Source organism: Bubalus bubalis, chromosome X (genome assembly GCF_019923935.1).
Source record: "Bubalus bubalis isolate 160015118507 breed Murrah chromosome X, NDDB_SH_1, whole genome shotgun sequence".
NCBI lineage: Eukaryota > Metazoa > Chordata > Mammalia > Artiodactyla > Bovidae > Bubalus > Bubalus bubalis.
The window spans coordinates 126,685,275-126,702,028 of record NC_059181.1 but is presented as its reverse complement, the minus strand read 5'-3'; the positions used below and the strand labels follow the sequence as shown (position 1 = coordinate 126,702,028).

General features: G+C 43.0%; 1 long non-coding RNA gene and 1 other non-coding gene across 7 annotated transcripts in view; one reads left to right on the top strand and one right to left on the bottom strand.

The window, feature by feature from the left end:
* Nucleotides 1-16,754, bottom strand: part of LOC102396410 — a 57,804-nt gene that overhangs the window by 35,597 nt on the left and 5,453 nt on the right. For all 6 annotated transcript variants that reach the window (XR_006548519.2, XR_003106679.3, XR_006548515.2 and 3 more), the window contains 3 exons: nt 14,987-15,062; nt 14,367-14,390; nt 13,827-13,904 (listed from right to left, as the gene is read on the bottom strand). This is a non-coding gene — a long non-coding RNA (uncharacterized LOC102396410). The remainder of the gene's footprint in view (nt 1-13,826; nt 13,905-14,366; nt 14,391-14,986; nt 15,063-16,754) is intronic.
* On the top strand, nt 4,027-4,099 carry TRNAW-CCA. The gene has a single exon. It is a non-coding gene; the product is annotated as a tRNA-Trp (tRNA).

Here is a 16,754-nt window from a genome sequence, read left to right as displayed (position 1 = left end):
ATTATATTGTCATTGCAAGAAATAGTTCATAATTCTGGCTTAGGCAAGGTATAGCAGTTAGAAACAACTGGATTTGTACAGATAAGCAAATCGTATCCTTTAAACACCAAAATGTTTAAAGATTATCTCTGATGACATGAAATATACATGTATATATTACATGCTTCCCAGAGTTCTTAATTCACTTGAATCTTTTCCCAGCTAACTCAGGGTAATCAGAATCAACATGCTTTATTATGTTGTGCTATTTTGTCAGTATGACTTCCCATCAGTATATCTGAGCTTCTCCCTCCCCCCCCCACGCCATCCCCCACTCCAATATCTCTTCCTGTTGCTTTTAATCTGTATAGCTAGGAACCAGATGACAACATTCTTTAGAGCTATGTTGTAAGCAAGGCACTAGAAAAGGCCTGGGGAATAAAGTTGGTGACTCCAATGCTATCGCTCTGTGTTTGAGGGAGTTTATGTCTATTTTCTTCTTTCTAGGTTTAGAGCAAAATTCCAGAGGACAGAAGTTGCCAGAAGCCTGACCTGGGGTTAAGCGCTGTGCTACTGGATATCTGCCTGGAATCAGGCCAGGCCTCAAAATCCCCTGTCCCCACACCAACTCCCTGGCTCAGACAGCTCTGAGTGACAGTAAATTGGGAAGAATAACCAAGAATAAACATGAAGCTGTGCCAGATTCTTCTTTCAGAGAGCCAACGCAATACTGTAGAGCAATTATCCTTCAATTAAAAACAAATAAATTGAAAAAATAAGAAAGGGAAGTGCCAACAAAGTGGGGGTAACATGAGCTTGGAGAATCTGCTCTAACCTGCAACTGAGGAACACCTCTGCCTTTTCCCCAAAACTGTGGAATGCTGAGGAAATTAAAAAGGTGATGTCTTGACCTTAGGCAGATCCAGAGAGAAACCAGATGATATAAAAAAAATGCACTGATCAATTTTTAAGCCTGTGATACCTTATTGCATTCCAGTCCCAAAGAAAGGCAATGCCAAAGAATGTTCAAACTACCACACAATTGCACTCATCTCACACGCTAGCAAAGTAATGCTCAAAATTTTCCAAGTTAGGCTTCAACAGTACATGAACCAAGAACTTCCAGATATTCAAGCAGAAACGACAGAGGAACCAGAGATCAAATTGCCAACGTCTGTTTGATCATAGAAAAAGCAAGAGAGTTCCAGAAAAACATCTACTTCTGCTTTATTGACTAGGCCAAAGCCTTTGACTGTGTGGATCACAACAAACTGTGGAAAATTCTTCAAGAGATGGGAATACCAGACCACTTGACCTGCCTCCTGAGAAACCTGTATGAAGGTCAAGAAGCAACAGTTAGAACCACATATGGAACAACAGGCTGGTTCCAAATTGGGAAAAGAGTATGTCAAGGCTGTATATTGTCACCCTGCTTATTTAACTTATATGCAGAGTATATCATGCAAAATGCCAGGCTGGATGAAGCACAAGCTGGAATCAAGATTTATGGGAGAAATATCAATAACCTCAGATATGTAGATGACACCACCCCACCACCCTTATGGCAGAAAGCAAAGAGGAACTGAGGAGCCTCTTGATAAAAGTGAAAGAGAAGAGTGAAAAAGTTGGCTTAAAACTCAACATTAAAAAAATGAAGATCATGGCATCTGGTCCCATCACTTCATGGCAAATAGATGGGAAACAATGGAAACAGTGAGAGACTTTCTTTTCTTGGGCCTGAAAATCACTGCAGATGTTGACTGCAGCCATGAAACTAAAAGATGCTTGCTCCTTGGAAGAAAAGTTATGATCAACCTAGATAGCATATTGAAAAACAGAGACATTACTTTGCCAACAAAGGTCCGTCTAGTTAAGGCTATGGCTTTCCCAGTAGTCATGTATGGATGTGACAGTTGGACCATAAAGAAAGCTGAGCATTGAAGAATTGATGCTTTTGAACTGTGGTGTTGGAGAAGATTCCTGAGAGCCCCTTGGACTGCAAGGAGATCAAACCAGTCAATCCTAAAGGAAATCAGTCTTGAATATTCACTGGAAGCACTGATGCTGAAGCTGAAGCTCCAATACTTGGGCCACCTGACGTGAAGAACTGACTCATTGGAAAATACCCTGATGCTGGGAAAGATTGACGGCAGGAGGAGAAGGGGATGACAGAGGATGAGATGGTTGGACGGCATCACTGACTCGATAGACATGAGTTTGAGCAGACTCTGGGAGTTGATGATGGACAGGGAAGCCTGGCATGCTGCAATCCACGGGGTTGCAAAGAGTCAGACACGACTGAGCAACTGAACTGAACCTTATTGTTAACTGTAAACACTATTTGTAATTCAGGTCTCTGGAACGTTCTCATACTGTATAGCTGTAGCTTTCTATCCATTGAATACCAACCCCTCCCCCATATCCCCATCTTCCTACCCCCTGGCAACCACCATCCTTGCTTTTGACTATTTTAGAGGTCTCATCTAAGAGGAATCTCATGTCGTATTTGTCCTTCTATGACTGACTTATCTCACTTAGCCTAATGTTTTCTAGGTCCATTCATGTGTCCATTCATGTGTCCAAACTCACCAGATTATATATATTAATTATTTGCAGTTTTTGGCATACAATTATACCTCAGTGAAGCTGGAGAAAAAATAACTCAGCCGTGGGCTCTACGTTCAAGCAAAACAAAAATGCCCTAATCAGAAGGTAAACAAAGTGAATTTTGAAGTTTCTTAACCTGCCTCTTGAGAAATCTGTATGCAGGTCAGGAAGCAACAGTTAGAACTGGACATGGAAAAACAGACTGGTTCCAAATAGGAAAAGGAGTACGTCAAGGCTGTATATTGTCACCCTGCTTATTTAACTTACACGCAGAGTACATCATGAGAAATGCTGGGCTGGATGAAGCACAATCTGGAATCAAGATTGCCAGGAGAAATATCAATAATCTCAGATATGCAGATGACACCACCCTTATGGCAGAAAGTGAAGAAGAACTACTTGATGAAAGTGAAAGAGGAGAGTGAAAAACTTGGCTTAAAGCTCAACATTCAGAAAACGAAGATCATGGCATCTGGTCCCATCACTTCATGGAAAATAGATGGGGAAACAGTGGAAACAGTGGCTGACTTTATTTTTTTGGGCTCCAAAATCACTGCAGATGGCCACCTGATGTGAAGAGCTGACTCACTGGAAAAGACCCTGATGCTGGGAAAGATTGAGGACAGGAGGAGAAGGGGACGACAGAGGATGAGATGGCTGGATGGCATCACCGACTCAATGGACATGAGTTTGGGTGAACTCTGGGAGTTGGTGATGGACAGGGAGGCCTGGTGTGCTGCGGTCCGTGCAGTCGCAAAGAGTCGGACACAACTGAGTGATTGAACTGAACTGAACTGAACTGAACTACAGCAATACTTGAGATCTTTGATGTCCTTCTTTAAAATCTTGGCAGAAAAGCAACTCATGCAATTTATAATGCAATACCAATGGTCATCATGTGTTTCATACTTTTACAATTTAGAAACCATTTCACACTTGACACTTCGTTTGATAAGCTGCCGAGAAGGTCATTCTCCCTTGCACCCTCAGCCATCACTTGTTACTTTAAGAAGCAACACTTGAAATTTTCTACTGTTTATAATATTATTGACAGCTAAACCCCCACTGTGTCCACATTCTATGTATAAAAGTATGACCTCAGGATTCTGCTGGGAGTGCTGGGTCAGGCCCCAAAGACCCAGCTACGCACAAAATATGAAAGTAGGATTGCCTAGATGCTGGGGTCCCTATCTTCTGGGGGCCTCTAAATCCAGAGTCCTGCCTCTGCCAGACCATTAACCCACACATGATGGAAAGCAGTCTCCCTCAGCCTGTCCTAGCATCATTTTTAGCTTACAATGGAGGGAATAATGCAGAATCCATAGGCTAGCAATTTCTTACTTTGGCCTGGACATCAAACAACAATCAGGATGATGACAACGAAAAAGTTATCACCTCTGCACCTTGATTTGACCATTCTTGAGAGAGAAGGAAGGGACTTCCATGGTGGTCCAGTGGCTAAGACTCTGTACTCCAAATGCAGGGGGCCCAGGTTTGATCCCTGGTCAGGGAACTAGATCCCACATGCTTCGTCTAAGAGTTTGCATGCCACAAATAATGATCCCGCATCTAGCATGCTGCAGTGAAGATCAAAGATCCCACATGCCTTAACTAAGGCCCCACAAGGATAAATAGACAGACAGTCTTAGCATTTAATGATGCTATGTTCATTGAACATAGTATTAAACACGTTAAAAAACAAACAAACAAACAACTAACAACAACAAAAGGAATGACAGAAGGGATAAAATGTGCCCCTACCTAGTTCCCAGATAGAGATGATAAACACAGTACTACAATGGACTATTTTAGTTTTTAAGGTGAATTACTTTGAAGTCTTTAGAAAGATCACATAAGTCTGTGAGATTCTAACTGGCTCAAAGTTAAATATCTTTGATCACTTAAAAGTTTTACTAGAATTCATACACAACATCTCAAACTGAAGACATGGAAAAGAGAAGAAGGCTTAGGTTTCAATGTTGGGAAGGGGGAGAAAACTTAGTGAGGAGAGTGGCAATTAACAGCAGGAATATGAAACACGAAGAGGAAGACATGAAAATGTCAAAGTGAAGAATTAAAATTTTGTTACTGGGAAAGAAAGAGAGGAACATAAACAACCACCATTGAATGATGTTTTCCCATAAAGAAAACATAAATTTTAAAAAGTGGTTCAATCTGGAATAACTGTGAAACAATGAAAAACATATTATAAAGGACATAATGCTCATATGTATGAAATACATTTAAATGGTAGACTGTAACCCAGGTGAGTGCTATACCTGGTCTTAGAAATCTTTTAACCATAATGAGCTTGGCAGTGACTCGAGAAGGTAAAGGGATGTGATTTGTACCTAAGAACTATTTGGGTGAGTCTCGCCCAGATTCAAGCCAACAGGACCCACACAGAATATAACAATGAAGCCAAAGGAGAGAAAGGAAAAACTCATCATCATGACTCTTTTTCAGATACAGCCATGCCAACCCCTACCTCATTACATTGCTGACCCTCCTACCCTTTGAAGCCAATCAGGTCATCAGCCACCCAGCTACCCTGTGGATAACTTACATCGGGTCTGGGCTCATCCTGCAGAGAGATATACATGCCAGAAACAAGGAAGATGGGCAGCAACTCTGGCAAATATACACTCCTTGGATTGGTCTACACTGACCCCAGCCACCCCTATCCTCTGGAAGACACTAAAACAAGAAGACTCAATTATTTCCTTAGTTTGCTTGCACCTGAATTCCAAGGGAAAACAACAAAAAAAAGAAGCACATTGTTCCAAGGGCTGGGCAACCAAAGTCACCAAGCACCACAGGATTGAGTTTTACACACACACACACACTCTAATATACTCTAGTGGTTATGGTTCAGCTACACACAATAAGTCAGGTCAGGAGCAGCCAACCACTTTTTAACTCTCAGGTCCCTTCTGGGAATTTGGTCTTCACCTCTAGAGAGAATCTGGAAATGGCTCCATTGGTCATCCTCCTCCTGGGAGAAGGGCCACCATAACTAAAGAGAACTCAGCATTGGGAGTGGAGTAAGTCCCGTCTCTCAGTGATACTCATGGACACTGGGGAACTCTGCTCCCTCAATCTCGTCAGAGGGCTTGCTGTAGATTAATTTATGGTGCCTCAACTCTGGGGCCTGAGGACCACTAGAGACAGGGACTGCCTGCCCAGCCTTGTGAGAACTTTGGAAAGAGCAGCTCTTCCACTTTCTCACTTAACACTCCCACAGCTCCAGTCAGACCTGGATCCTGGGACCAGAGTGACAAAGGTGTCTAAGCTGGGAGCCATTCTTACATTTACATGAGTGTGAGTCTTGAGACAGAAGCAGAAAGAGGATGTGAGTGATGAGGGAGGACAAGGCAAAGGATTGCAGCTGACAAACAGGTAAGCACTGCCTGTCCTGTGTGCTCTCGTTAGCTAAAACTAGCGCTGTCTGTCAGGTTGGAGAGCTGGTTTGGTGTTTGCAGAATTAGGAAGTCAACATCACTCATACATTCCCTGAGAGTGTGGTGGCAAGTTAAGGGTCAGCTGGTCCCCAGAGGATATAGGAGAGACTCTTCACAGCCACCAGATAGACCAGGTATGCTTCTACATGACCCTGCCACTAGACCGGGCAAAGTGATAAGTTCCTGCCACTGAAATATGTGCAGAAGTGATGTGTCAATGCCAGGGTGAGGCAATGAAGGCCTGTGGGCTTCCAGCTGTCTTTTCCTCTGCCACAGTGCCCTTGGAGGTCATGTGTGCCAGATGGCACTACTACAAGGTTAAAGAGAGCCAACCAGTCTGCATCAAGTCTTATTTATGTGAGCGACATATGTATTGCTTATTTGTTACTGCATCAGAGTCTGGGGCTTCCCAGGTGGCTCAGTGGTAAAGAGTTTGCCTGCCAATGCAGGAGATACAGGAGATTTGGGTTTGATCCCCAGGTTGGGAAGATGCCCTGAAGCAGGACATGACCACCCACTCCAGTATTCTTGCTTGGAGAATCCCATGGATAGAGAAGCCTGGTGGGCTACACTCCATGGGGTTGCAAAGAGTCAGATATGACAGATATGACTGCTCAGTGAGCAGGGGTCCCTGCAGAATCTAGCTTATCCTGACTAATACAGGAGACAAAGCATTGGGCCATCCCCGATGCTGGAGACTTTAGTGCACGAAATTAACCTAGTCACACTCAAACTCTATGAGGATGACTGTTTCTCACATGTTTTCCAAGACTTTCTTCAACAAAACCTTGTGTCTGAGAAAGGAGGGTCCATCCTGAAACAGTAACTTCAAGTGTAAAGGCCGCCTCTCCCAAGACATGTGTCTTCTAAATATCATAAAGCATCTACAACTCGTTCAATAGCTCATGAAACCTCTGCCCAGGCACCTATAATCTCCTGCTGTCTCCCAATGTACTAATATGACCAGACACAAACGCTGGCTTATAGCCTCTATAAACACAACATCCTCATAAATTCAGGTTGCCATAAAAATCAAACAAGAGAAAAGTAAAAAAAAAAAAAGAAAAAAAAGATCCACGACTAAGTTTTTCTCTATCAAGACCATCGCAGGTTCTTGAGAGCCTTGGCTCAGTTTCCTAAAGTTTAGAACAGGAGAAAGAAGAACTTCCCTCATTCACTGTCTCTAAAATGTCTGTATGTTTCTCAGGGAGCCAGTAAGACCAGCAGGAGATAGGAGGTACATGCTTTAACGTTAGAACCAAAAGGACTGGGGACAATTTGGGCTGGGCACTCTTCAAAGTCCTACATTTCAGAGCATCTACCTACTGATATGCCAGGGACCCTGTATATGACTGTCTGTTGCAAATGAACACAGTGTGTCTTTAAAAACATGTCTTTCAAAGGCAGGTCACGTTATCAGTGTGAGTTGGAGAAATTACACACACATCTATTTTTCTGGGGCTGGGACTTGATGGAAATGTTCAACCCCTAAGGAGAAGGCCTGTCTGTTGCAGGAAAGCCATGGCTTGGGTTCGTACTCCGCACTGGAATCTGCTTCTGGCAGGAGGAGACAGAGCAGCCCTTACTCCCTGACCCAGAAGGCCTCTTCTGAGCATTGCCCAATGCTCCTGTTATACAACATGCAAAATAAATAACCAACCTTAAAAGTCAGGCAGCCAAAGCTCCACTCAATAATAAGCCCTTTTACAAGCTGCTTATCACTTGCCAAAATCAGCTCCAGAGGAACACCAGGAACTCTGAATTCTATTGTTCTTATGAACTACTTGGGGAATATAGACAAGCGTCACTGGCTTTATTGGTTTTCTAAGAGAAAAGACCAACATTTTCATCTACCCCTACCCTGTCCTTGATCTCAAAAATGTTAATATAGCCCCATCCCACCATCTCGGAGAGATCTCTATGAGAGGTGGGAGTGAGAAAAGGGTCCTGGCCTTTTCTTAGAAAACATGTCTCTCTCTGCTTTGCCTGTCACCTGATGGTGGGGGTGACGAAGGGAAGAGAATGCCAACCTTTTCAGAAAATCCACTGGGAGGGAGGGTGAAGGCAGGCCAGAGGCCTGTGGGATGTGCTCCTCTGCCCGTGCGGGCCCTCTGGCTTAACGACAAAAGGAAAGAGGAGTTTTGCTGAAGGAAAACTGTTCAAAACCATTTTTGGTACACTTAGGTTGGACTGATGATGTGTTGTTGTTGGCCCAGAATAGTTTCTCTCGGTTTCAAAATAGAGGGTGGGACCTCTCATGAAGGGGTCTTATTCAGGAAATCAGTGGGAGACGTCTGTTCTAAAACTCATTTCCAATGAACCACAAGAAGGATTTTGATACCTATTTGACATTCTTATTCCAGGATCCGCAACCCACAGATTTCAAAGCTCAGGATGTACCTGCTCCAAAAAGCCTTGCATGGGTCCTCAGTGGCTCAGTCATGCCTGACTCTTTGCTACCCTATGGACTGCAGCCCATTAGGCTCCTCTGTCCACGGGATTCTCCAGGCAAGAATACTGGAGTTTGTTGCCATTTCCTACTCCAGAGGATCTTCCCGACCCAGGGATCAAATCCAGGTCTCCTGCATCTCCTGCATTGCAGGCAGATTCTGTACCACTGAGCCACCAGGGAAAACCCTAAAAAAACCTTATGACCCTCCCTTTTCCCCTCACTGGTCCCTCTCAAAAAGTTGCTCCCTTCCTCTGCTAGGCTCTATACCTACTGACTTGCTGCCTTCCCCAGCAGAGGGGTTCTCTTAGAGCAGGAACCAAGCCTTACTCATTTCTGCATCTCTGTTGTTCAACACAGTCCATAGAACATCAGAGGTATATATTAAGTCACTTAATTAATAAGATTAGAAATAGATACAGTTAATATTTGAATGTTCAGTAACTGTTTAACTTCCTATATATTTTTCTCATTTTCCAGATGAGGAAGCTGAGGCTAACAAGCTAGTAAGTGACTAAGCAACAACACAGACCAAGGCATCAGGTTCTAGAACCTTCATTCTTAACCACTACACATTGTGGAACACAGCAATAAATAAGTGAGCTGATGAAAGGGCCATACACATATGACACTGTTAAACACGAACTTGAATTTGATTTAGAAACCTGTTGAGTCACACAAATATGTATTAAGCACCTAGTACTCTGTGCCAAGCTCAGTGCTAACAAAAGGGCGTGGTCTTATTCCTCAAGGAGAAGAGAGACAAATAACAAAAGCTTATACTGCTGTACACCTAAAAGTAACACCACATTGTAAATCAACTCTACTCCCATAAAAATATTTTTTAAAGCTTATTGAGCACTTACTACATGCTGGGCACTGTTCTAAGTACTTCACATGTATTCACTGCTTTCATCTTACTACTATTCTATTTGGATGAGACAGAGGAGAAACTGAGGCACAAAGACATGCAGCCAGGACTTCCCCGGTGGTCCAGTGGCTAAGACTCAATGCTCCCACTGCAGGGGGCCTGGGTTTGATCCCTGGTCAAGAAACTAGATTCCACATGCCACAACTAAAGATCTCATGTGCTGCAACTTAGACTTGATACAGCCAAATATATATATATATATATATATATAATATTATATATATCATTATAATTATATATTATATATGCTATTATATATATTATATATAATATATATATTATTTATATAAACCCAAGCATCCTTGCTCCAAAGCCTGTGTTCTTATCCACTGTACTCTGCCATCTCTTGCATTCACAGGCAGACACACCTCAGTGTTACAGGTGTGAGAAGACAGAAAGAGAAAAAGTGGTCTGGAAACTCAGGGAAGGAAATGATGCATTTTGTCTGAGATGGGGCTCACAGAAGGTTCTGCAGAACAAGTGACACTTGAGCTGGGCCTTGAAGACATGAGACATGGAAACAAGTTCAAATACAAAAAAAGAACATGGTGACTGGTGATCAGTGAAACTTGTATGTGTTCTCAAAGCCATCGCTCCTAGTACACACAGCTAAGAATTGAGCCCAGCTAGACAGGAGGTTCTGCTGTGAAGCCCACTTCTGGCCAGGGAATAAGGACATCAATAGTGGTCAGTTCAGTTCAGTTGTTCAGTCGTGTCTGACTCTTTGTGACCCCATGGATTGCAGCACACCAGGCTTCTCTGTCCATCACCAACTCCTGGAGCCTACTCAAACTCATGTCCATCGAGTTGATGATGCCATCCAACCATCTCATCCTCTGTCATTCCCTTCTCCTCCTGCCTTCAATCTTTCCCAGTATCAGGGTCTTTTCCTGATGAGTTGGTTCTTCACATCAGGTGGCCAAAGTATTGGAGTTTCAGTTTCAGCATCAGTCCTTCCAATGAATATTCAAGACTGATCTCCTTTAGGATGGACTGGTTGGATCTCCTTGCAGTCCAAGGGACTCTCAAGAGTCTTCTCCAGCACCACAGTTCAAAAGCATCAATTCTTTGGTACTCAGCTTTTTTTATAGTTCAACTCTCACATCCACACATGGCCACTGGAAAAACCATAGCTTTGACTAGACGGACCTTTGTTGGCAAAGTAATGTCTCTGCTTTTTAATATGCTGTCTAGGTTGGTCATAGCTTTTCTTCCAAGGAGCAAGCATCTTTTAATTTCATGGCTGCAGTCACCATCTGCAGTAATTTTGGAGCCCAAGAAAATAAAGTCTCTCACTGTTTCCACTGTTTCCCCATCTATTTGCCATCAAGTGATGGGATGGCAGAAAGTGAAGAGGAACTCAAAAGCGTCTTGATGAAAGTGAAAGAGGAGAGTGAAAAAGTTGGCTTAAAGCTCAACATTCAGAAAACGAAGATCATGGCATCCGGTCCCACCACTTCATGGGAAATAGATGGGGAAACAGTGGAAACAGTGTCAGACTTTATTTTTCTGGGCTCCAAAATCACTACAGATGGTGACTGCAGCCATGAAATTAAAAGACACTTACTCCTTGGAAGGAAAGTTATGACCAACCTAGACAGCATATTCAAAAGCAGAGACATTACTTTGCCAACAAAGGTTCGTCCAGCCAAGGCTATGGTTTTTCCTGTGGTCATGTATGGATGTGAGAGTTGGACTGTGAAGAAGGCTGAGCGCTGAAGAATTGATGCTTTTGAACTGTGGTGTTGGAGAAGACTCTTGAGAGTCCCTTGGACTGCATGGAGATCCAACCAGTCCATTCTGAAGGAGATCAGCCCTGGGATTTCTTTGGAAGGAATGATGCTAAAGCTGAAACTCCAGTACTTTGGCCACCTCATGCGAAGAGTTGACTCATTGGAAAAGACTCTGATGCTGGCAAGGATTGCGGGCAGGAGGAGAAGGGGACGACAGAGGATGAGATGGCTGGATGGCATCGCTGACTCGATGGACGTGAGTCTCAGTGAACTCCGGGAGTTGGTGATGGACAGGGAGGCCTGGCATGCTGCGATTCATGGGGTCGCAAAGAGTCGGACACGACTGAGCGACTGATCTGATCTGATCTGATCTGATGGGACTGGATGCCATGATCTTAGTTTTCTGAATGTTGAATTTTAAGCCAACTTTTTCACTCTCCTCTTTCACTTTCATCAAGAAGCTCTTTAGTTCTTCTTTGCTTTCTGCCATAATGGTAACATCATCTGCGTATCTGAGGTTATTGCTATTTCCCCCAGAAATCTTGATTCCAGCTTGTGCTTCATCCAGCCTGGCATATTGCATGATGTACACTGCATATAAGTTAAATAAGCAGGGTGACAATATACAGCCTTGACATACTCCTTTCCCTATTTGGAACCAGTCTGTTGTTCCATGTCCAGTTCTAACTGTTACTTCCTGACCTGCATACAGATTTCTAAGGAGGCAGGTCAGGTGGTCTGGTATTCCCATCTCTTGAAGAATTTTCCAGTTTATTGTGATCCACACAGTCAAAGGCATTAGTGGTATTGTGGTACTGTGACCTGAAATTCTATGTCAGTTTTCCTACTTGCTTCACACCCCACCTGGGGTTTTGTCATGTTCACAGCATCTACAAGAATTTATTTCCCTCTCCCTTCTGTAAATAATAATAGATAATGTTTCTGGAGGTAGATGTACAGGCTGTCTTCAGTATAATGGAGGCCAGATCCACCAAAGTGGGCATAGGAGGCTAGAATCACCCAATAGACTAGGTGGCTGGCTATAGCTCATGACCCCAACTGTTTGCTTGCACACGTGGAGGTACTCTCCCCTTTCCTATCTGTGGAGGTTCTAGGTCCAGTTTTATTAAAGGCTGTCCACAGGTTTCCTTAGAGTTTGTTCCAGTCAAACCTGCTGGCAATTTCCCCTCCCTCAACACCTTGCTTCTCTGAGAATTACCAGAAACGTATGTGACTAAGGACTAGCGAACTCCAATGACTGGTGAGTACTCCTGGGGCAAACGTTCCATTATTCCTCCCACCGTGAGTTTATTTTTGTCTGTGGTGTGAGGGTATGTTCTGACTTCATTGTTCTGCATGTAGCTGGCCAGCTTTCCCAGCAACACTTGCTGAAGAAACTGTTTTTTCCCCAGCATATTTTCTTGCCTCCTTTGTTGTAGATTAATTGACCATAGGTGTGTGGGTTTATTTCTGGACTCTATTTTCTCCTATTCTGATACTTTCTCTTGATCCTCCCACACACCATTCCAGTTACTGCCTCATCTCTCTCCTCTTCTTGACAGCAAAATTCTTCAAAATATTTGTCTATATTCCCCATGTACGATTTTTCTCCTTCCCTTCTCTCTTGGCCCCACTCCCATCAAGCTTTTCTCCACTGAAAAGGCTTTTATCCAGGTCACTAGGGGCCTCTATGTTGCGAGAGTCCATCGAATATTCTGGGCCCTCACCTTGCCTGGCCAACCAGAAGCACTTATCACAGTTGATCATCCCCTCTTCCTGGAAGCACCTTCTTCACGAGGCTTCGGCTGCACCACATTCTTCTGGTTTTCCTTCCACCTTACTGGCCACTCCTTGTCAGTCTCCTTTGCCAGTTCCTCATCATCTTCCTAATCTCTGGCTGTCAGAGTGCCCCAGGGCAGGGTCCGTGGTCCCCTCCTCTTAACTATCCTCACTCCTGGAGATTTCATCCATCTCAGAGCTTGAAATACTATCTAGACATCTGTGACTTCATAACATTTATCTCCTGCCCTAACCACGCCTGTGAGTGCCATGCTCCTGTACCCTACAGCTCACTCATCAACTCCACTTAGATGTCTGACTGGCATCTCAAATTCAACACATCCTCAATGTAACTTCTTTTATACTGTTTTCCCCAGTCTTTACCACTGCAGTTAGTGCTAACTCCATCATTTCGGCTACTCAGAATGAAAACCTTGGCATTGTCTCAAACAGAAACACTGTGTTGTGTCACTCCAGAGAGCACCAGCCACATTTTAGGCAATGCTATTGGTGCTATGCAACATGGTGATTCTGTTTTCCTTGATTCCTCTTTCACATCCCACATCTAATCTGTCAGCAAATCCAACTTCAAGATGCACCCCCAAATCCAACAACTTCTCCCAAATTTCACTGTTACCAGTCTGGCCCAAGCTTATTCTCTTAGATATAATGTATTATACAGAAAACAATAGTGATCCTTTTAAAACGTGTCAGATCACACCATTCCCACTCAAAATTCCCCAATGCTTCCCATCTCATTTATAGTAAAAATCAAAGTTCTTACAATGGCCTATTAGACCTTGCATTGTCTTTCTCCTTTAGCACTCATCCCTATCTAATATACTACACATTGTATCTATCTATCTTACATATTATCTGTTACCCACCTGAGTCCACTTCATGAGTTCCATGTGGTCAGAGACTTGTTAGGTTTTGTTCACAGATGAAGCTCAGCATCTACAATACTTGACAGAAAGTACATGATTATTATATATCTGTAGATGAAATAAATGACTGGGGAGAGGGAAATCTTTACACATGGACCAGAATCATACTGAAACCCAATATGACAAATGAAATGGTATTTGGGCCAACTGGTGCTGGAACCAAATCAAGTCCCAAGTCCCAAGTTCCTACTTCCTATTGTTTGTATTCCCATTGCTTCAATATTTTGCCTGATGAAGTCTCCTTTCTTTTGCCTCTAAAGAAAAAGAAATTAACCTAGATATAGTAAGGAGCTCCCCCTGGTGGAAGCAGTTCCATCAACACCATGGCAAAGAAAATCATAGAAAACAGGCTTTAAGTTACAAAGGAGATTGCTGGGGACAAAGGAAATGACTCCAGTATTTTCACAGGAAAAGTCCTCACTAGAAACAAGAGAAACTAAAGATTAGATTCCAAGTACACTGGGGAACTTATCAACTTACCTCACTGTTGAACCTCTTTTGTACCTGATGATGAGAAAGAAAATTATTCATTTAAAGTTGAACAACCTAAGTACCTTCCCTTAAGGAATTTAAAATCAAGTAGAGGATATAAGTCATGAATATGAACAAGTACAGGGACTTCCCTGGCAGGGGAACTAAGATCCCACATGCTGCGGCATGGCCCAAAACAAAGCCAAATAAGCACAAAGCAGTGAGTATGACTGTGAAAAAGTGAATGGGGTCTAAATAAAACAAATAAACTAAGAGCTATGAGAATCCTTTGGACAGCAAGGAGATCAATTCAGTAAATCCTAAAGGAAATCAACCCTGAATATTCATTGGAAGGACTCATGCTCAAGCTGAAGCTCTAATACTTTGGCCACCTGATATGAAGAGCTGACTCACTGGAAAAGACCCTGATGCTGGGGAAGATTGAGGGCAGGAGAAGAAGGGGGTGACAGAGGATGAAATGGTTGGATGGTATCACCGATTCAATGGACATGAACTTGGGCAAACTCCAAGAGATGGTGATGGACAGGGAGGCCTGGCATGCTGCAGTCCATGGGGTCACAAAGAGTTGGACACGACTTAGCAACTGAACAACAAGATTTATGACTTACCTCAGAAAAAGAAGGATTACTTTGGGCTGAGGAAATCCAGGAAGACAACTCGGAGTGGATGGTTCTTGAACTGAGCCTTGAAAAACAGATAAAATTTTATTGAGTGTATTCCAGGTAAAGACCTAAATGTAGAGAAAGGCGCATCACAGGGAAACCCAAACTAACCAATGGGGCTCTGTAAAGGTCACAATTTGCGTGAGAACACAGAATTCAAACCCTTTCATAATAAAAGCAGAGAGAGGGTTTCCCTGGTGGCTTGGTGGTAAAGAATCCGCCTGCCAATGGAGGAGACACGGGATCGATCCCTAGTCCAGGAAGATCCTACATGCCATAGACCAGCTAAGCCTGTACGCCACAACTACTGAGCCTGGGCTCTAGAGCCCAGGAGCCGCAACTAGTGAAGCCTGCGTGCCCTAGAGCCCAAGCTCCACAACAAGAGAAGCCACCGCAATGAGAAGCCCACGCACCACAATTAGAGAGTAGCCAGCGCCTCACTGCAACTACAGAAAAGCAGCAACTAAGACCCAGCACAGTCATAAATAAGTAAATAAAATCATTGAAAAAAAAGATATAGTCCTAAGTTTAAAAAAAGAGCAGAGAGGGATTCTCAAGAGAAAAGTCCTTGGCAGAAGCAAACACAGGAGGGAACCAAAGAAAGCTTCTTTCCTAGTTTTCCCTTGGATGAGAGGAACACTATTGAAAACCATAGAGGAAAAAAAGATAAAATATAGTTTCCATACTCAAGAATTTAGAATCCATAAAACTAACAACAACAAAAAGAACCCATATGGACATGCAGGGTCTCTTCTGCTCTATATTTTATCTGAAGATAATGCCCAGAGAACATCCTTTTCAGAGGAGATGGTTCTCCCTTCTATTCCTTCCTACTCAATGTCCTTCTGGTGGAGATGCCAACAAGTATCCTGAATCCATCCACCCCCCTTGATCTCCACTGCCATCCCCTTGTCTGAGCCATCATCATCTTTCTCCTGGTCTACTGCCACTGTCTCCTGACTGATCCCCCACTTATACTCTGGCTCCCCTATAAGCCAAACTGCAGATTGCAGTCAGATCACCTACGGCTATTTGGGGGTGTGGTAAATGACTCCCATGTCCCTTTCACCTTTTCATTTTGAAACTACAGAAAACAAAAAACAGTTGCAAAATAGCCCAAAGAATCCTCACATATCTTTCACCCAGATTCTCCAAATGTTAACATCTGCCATAATCATAAAATAATACTATTAATATAGATCAAGAAATTAACATTCATACAACACAATTATCGAATCAATAGACTGTATTCAGTTTCCTTCAATTGCCCCAACAATGTCCTTTTTCTGGTCTAGGATCACACCTGTCCCTTTCAGCTCCTTTAACCTGGCATAGTTCCCTAGTCTTTTTGTTTGTTTGTTTTTTGGTCTTTCATTACCATGACACTTTTGAAAAATACTGGCTGTTTCAATTTTGGGTTTCTCTGATGGTTCATCATGACTCAATTTAGACGATTTGTTTTGGCAAGAATACTATAGATGTGACACTGTGTCCTTTTCAGTGCATCCTATCAAGAGGCATATGATATCAGTTTGTTCCATAACTATTAATCTTAATTGATCATTTGGTTAAGGTGGTGTCTGCCAGGTTTCTCCACAGTGAAGTTACTAGGTTGCCCTTGGTAATGAATAAGCATTTTGTGGAATGTACCTAAAAAATTACCAGTAGAACTGCCATATGGCCCAGGAATTGACTTCTGAGTATTTATATGAAG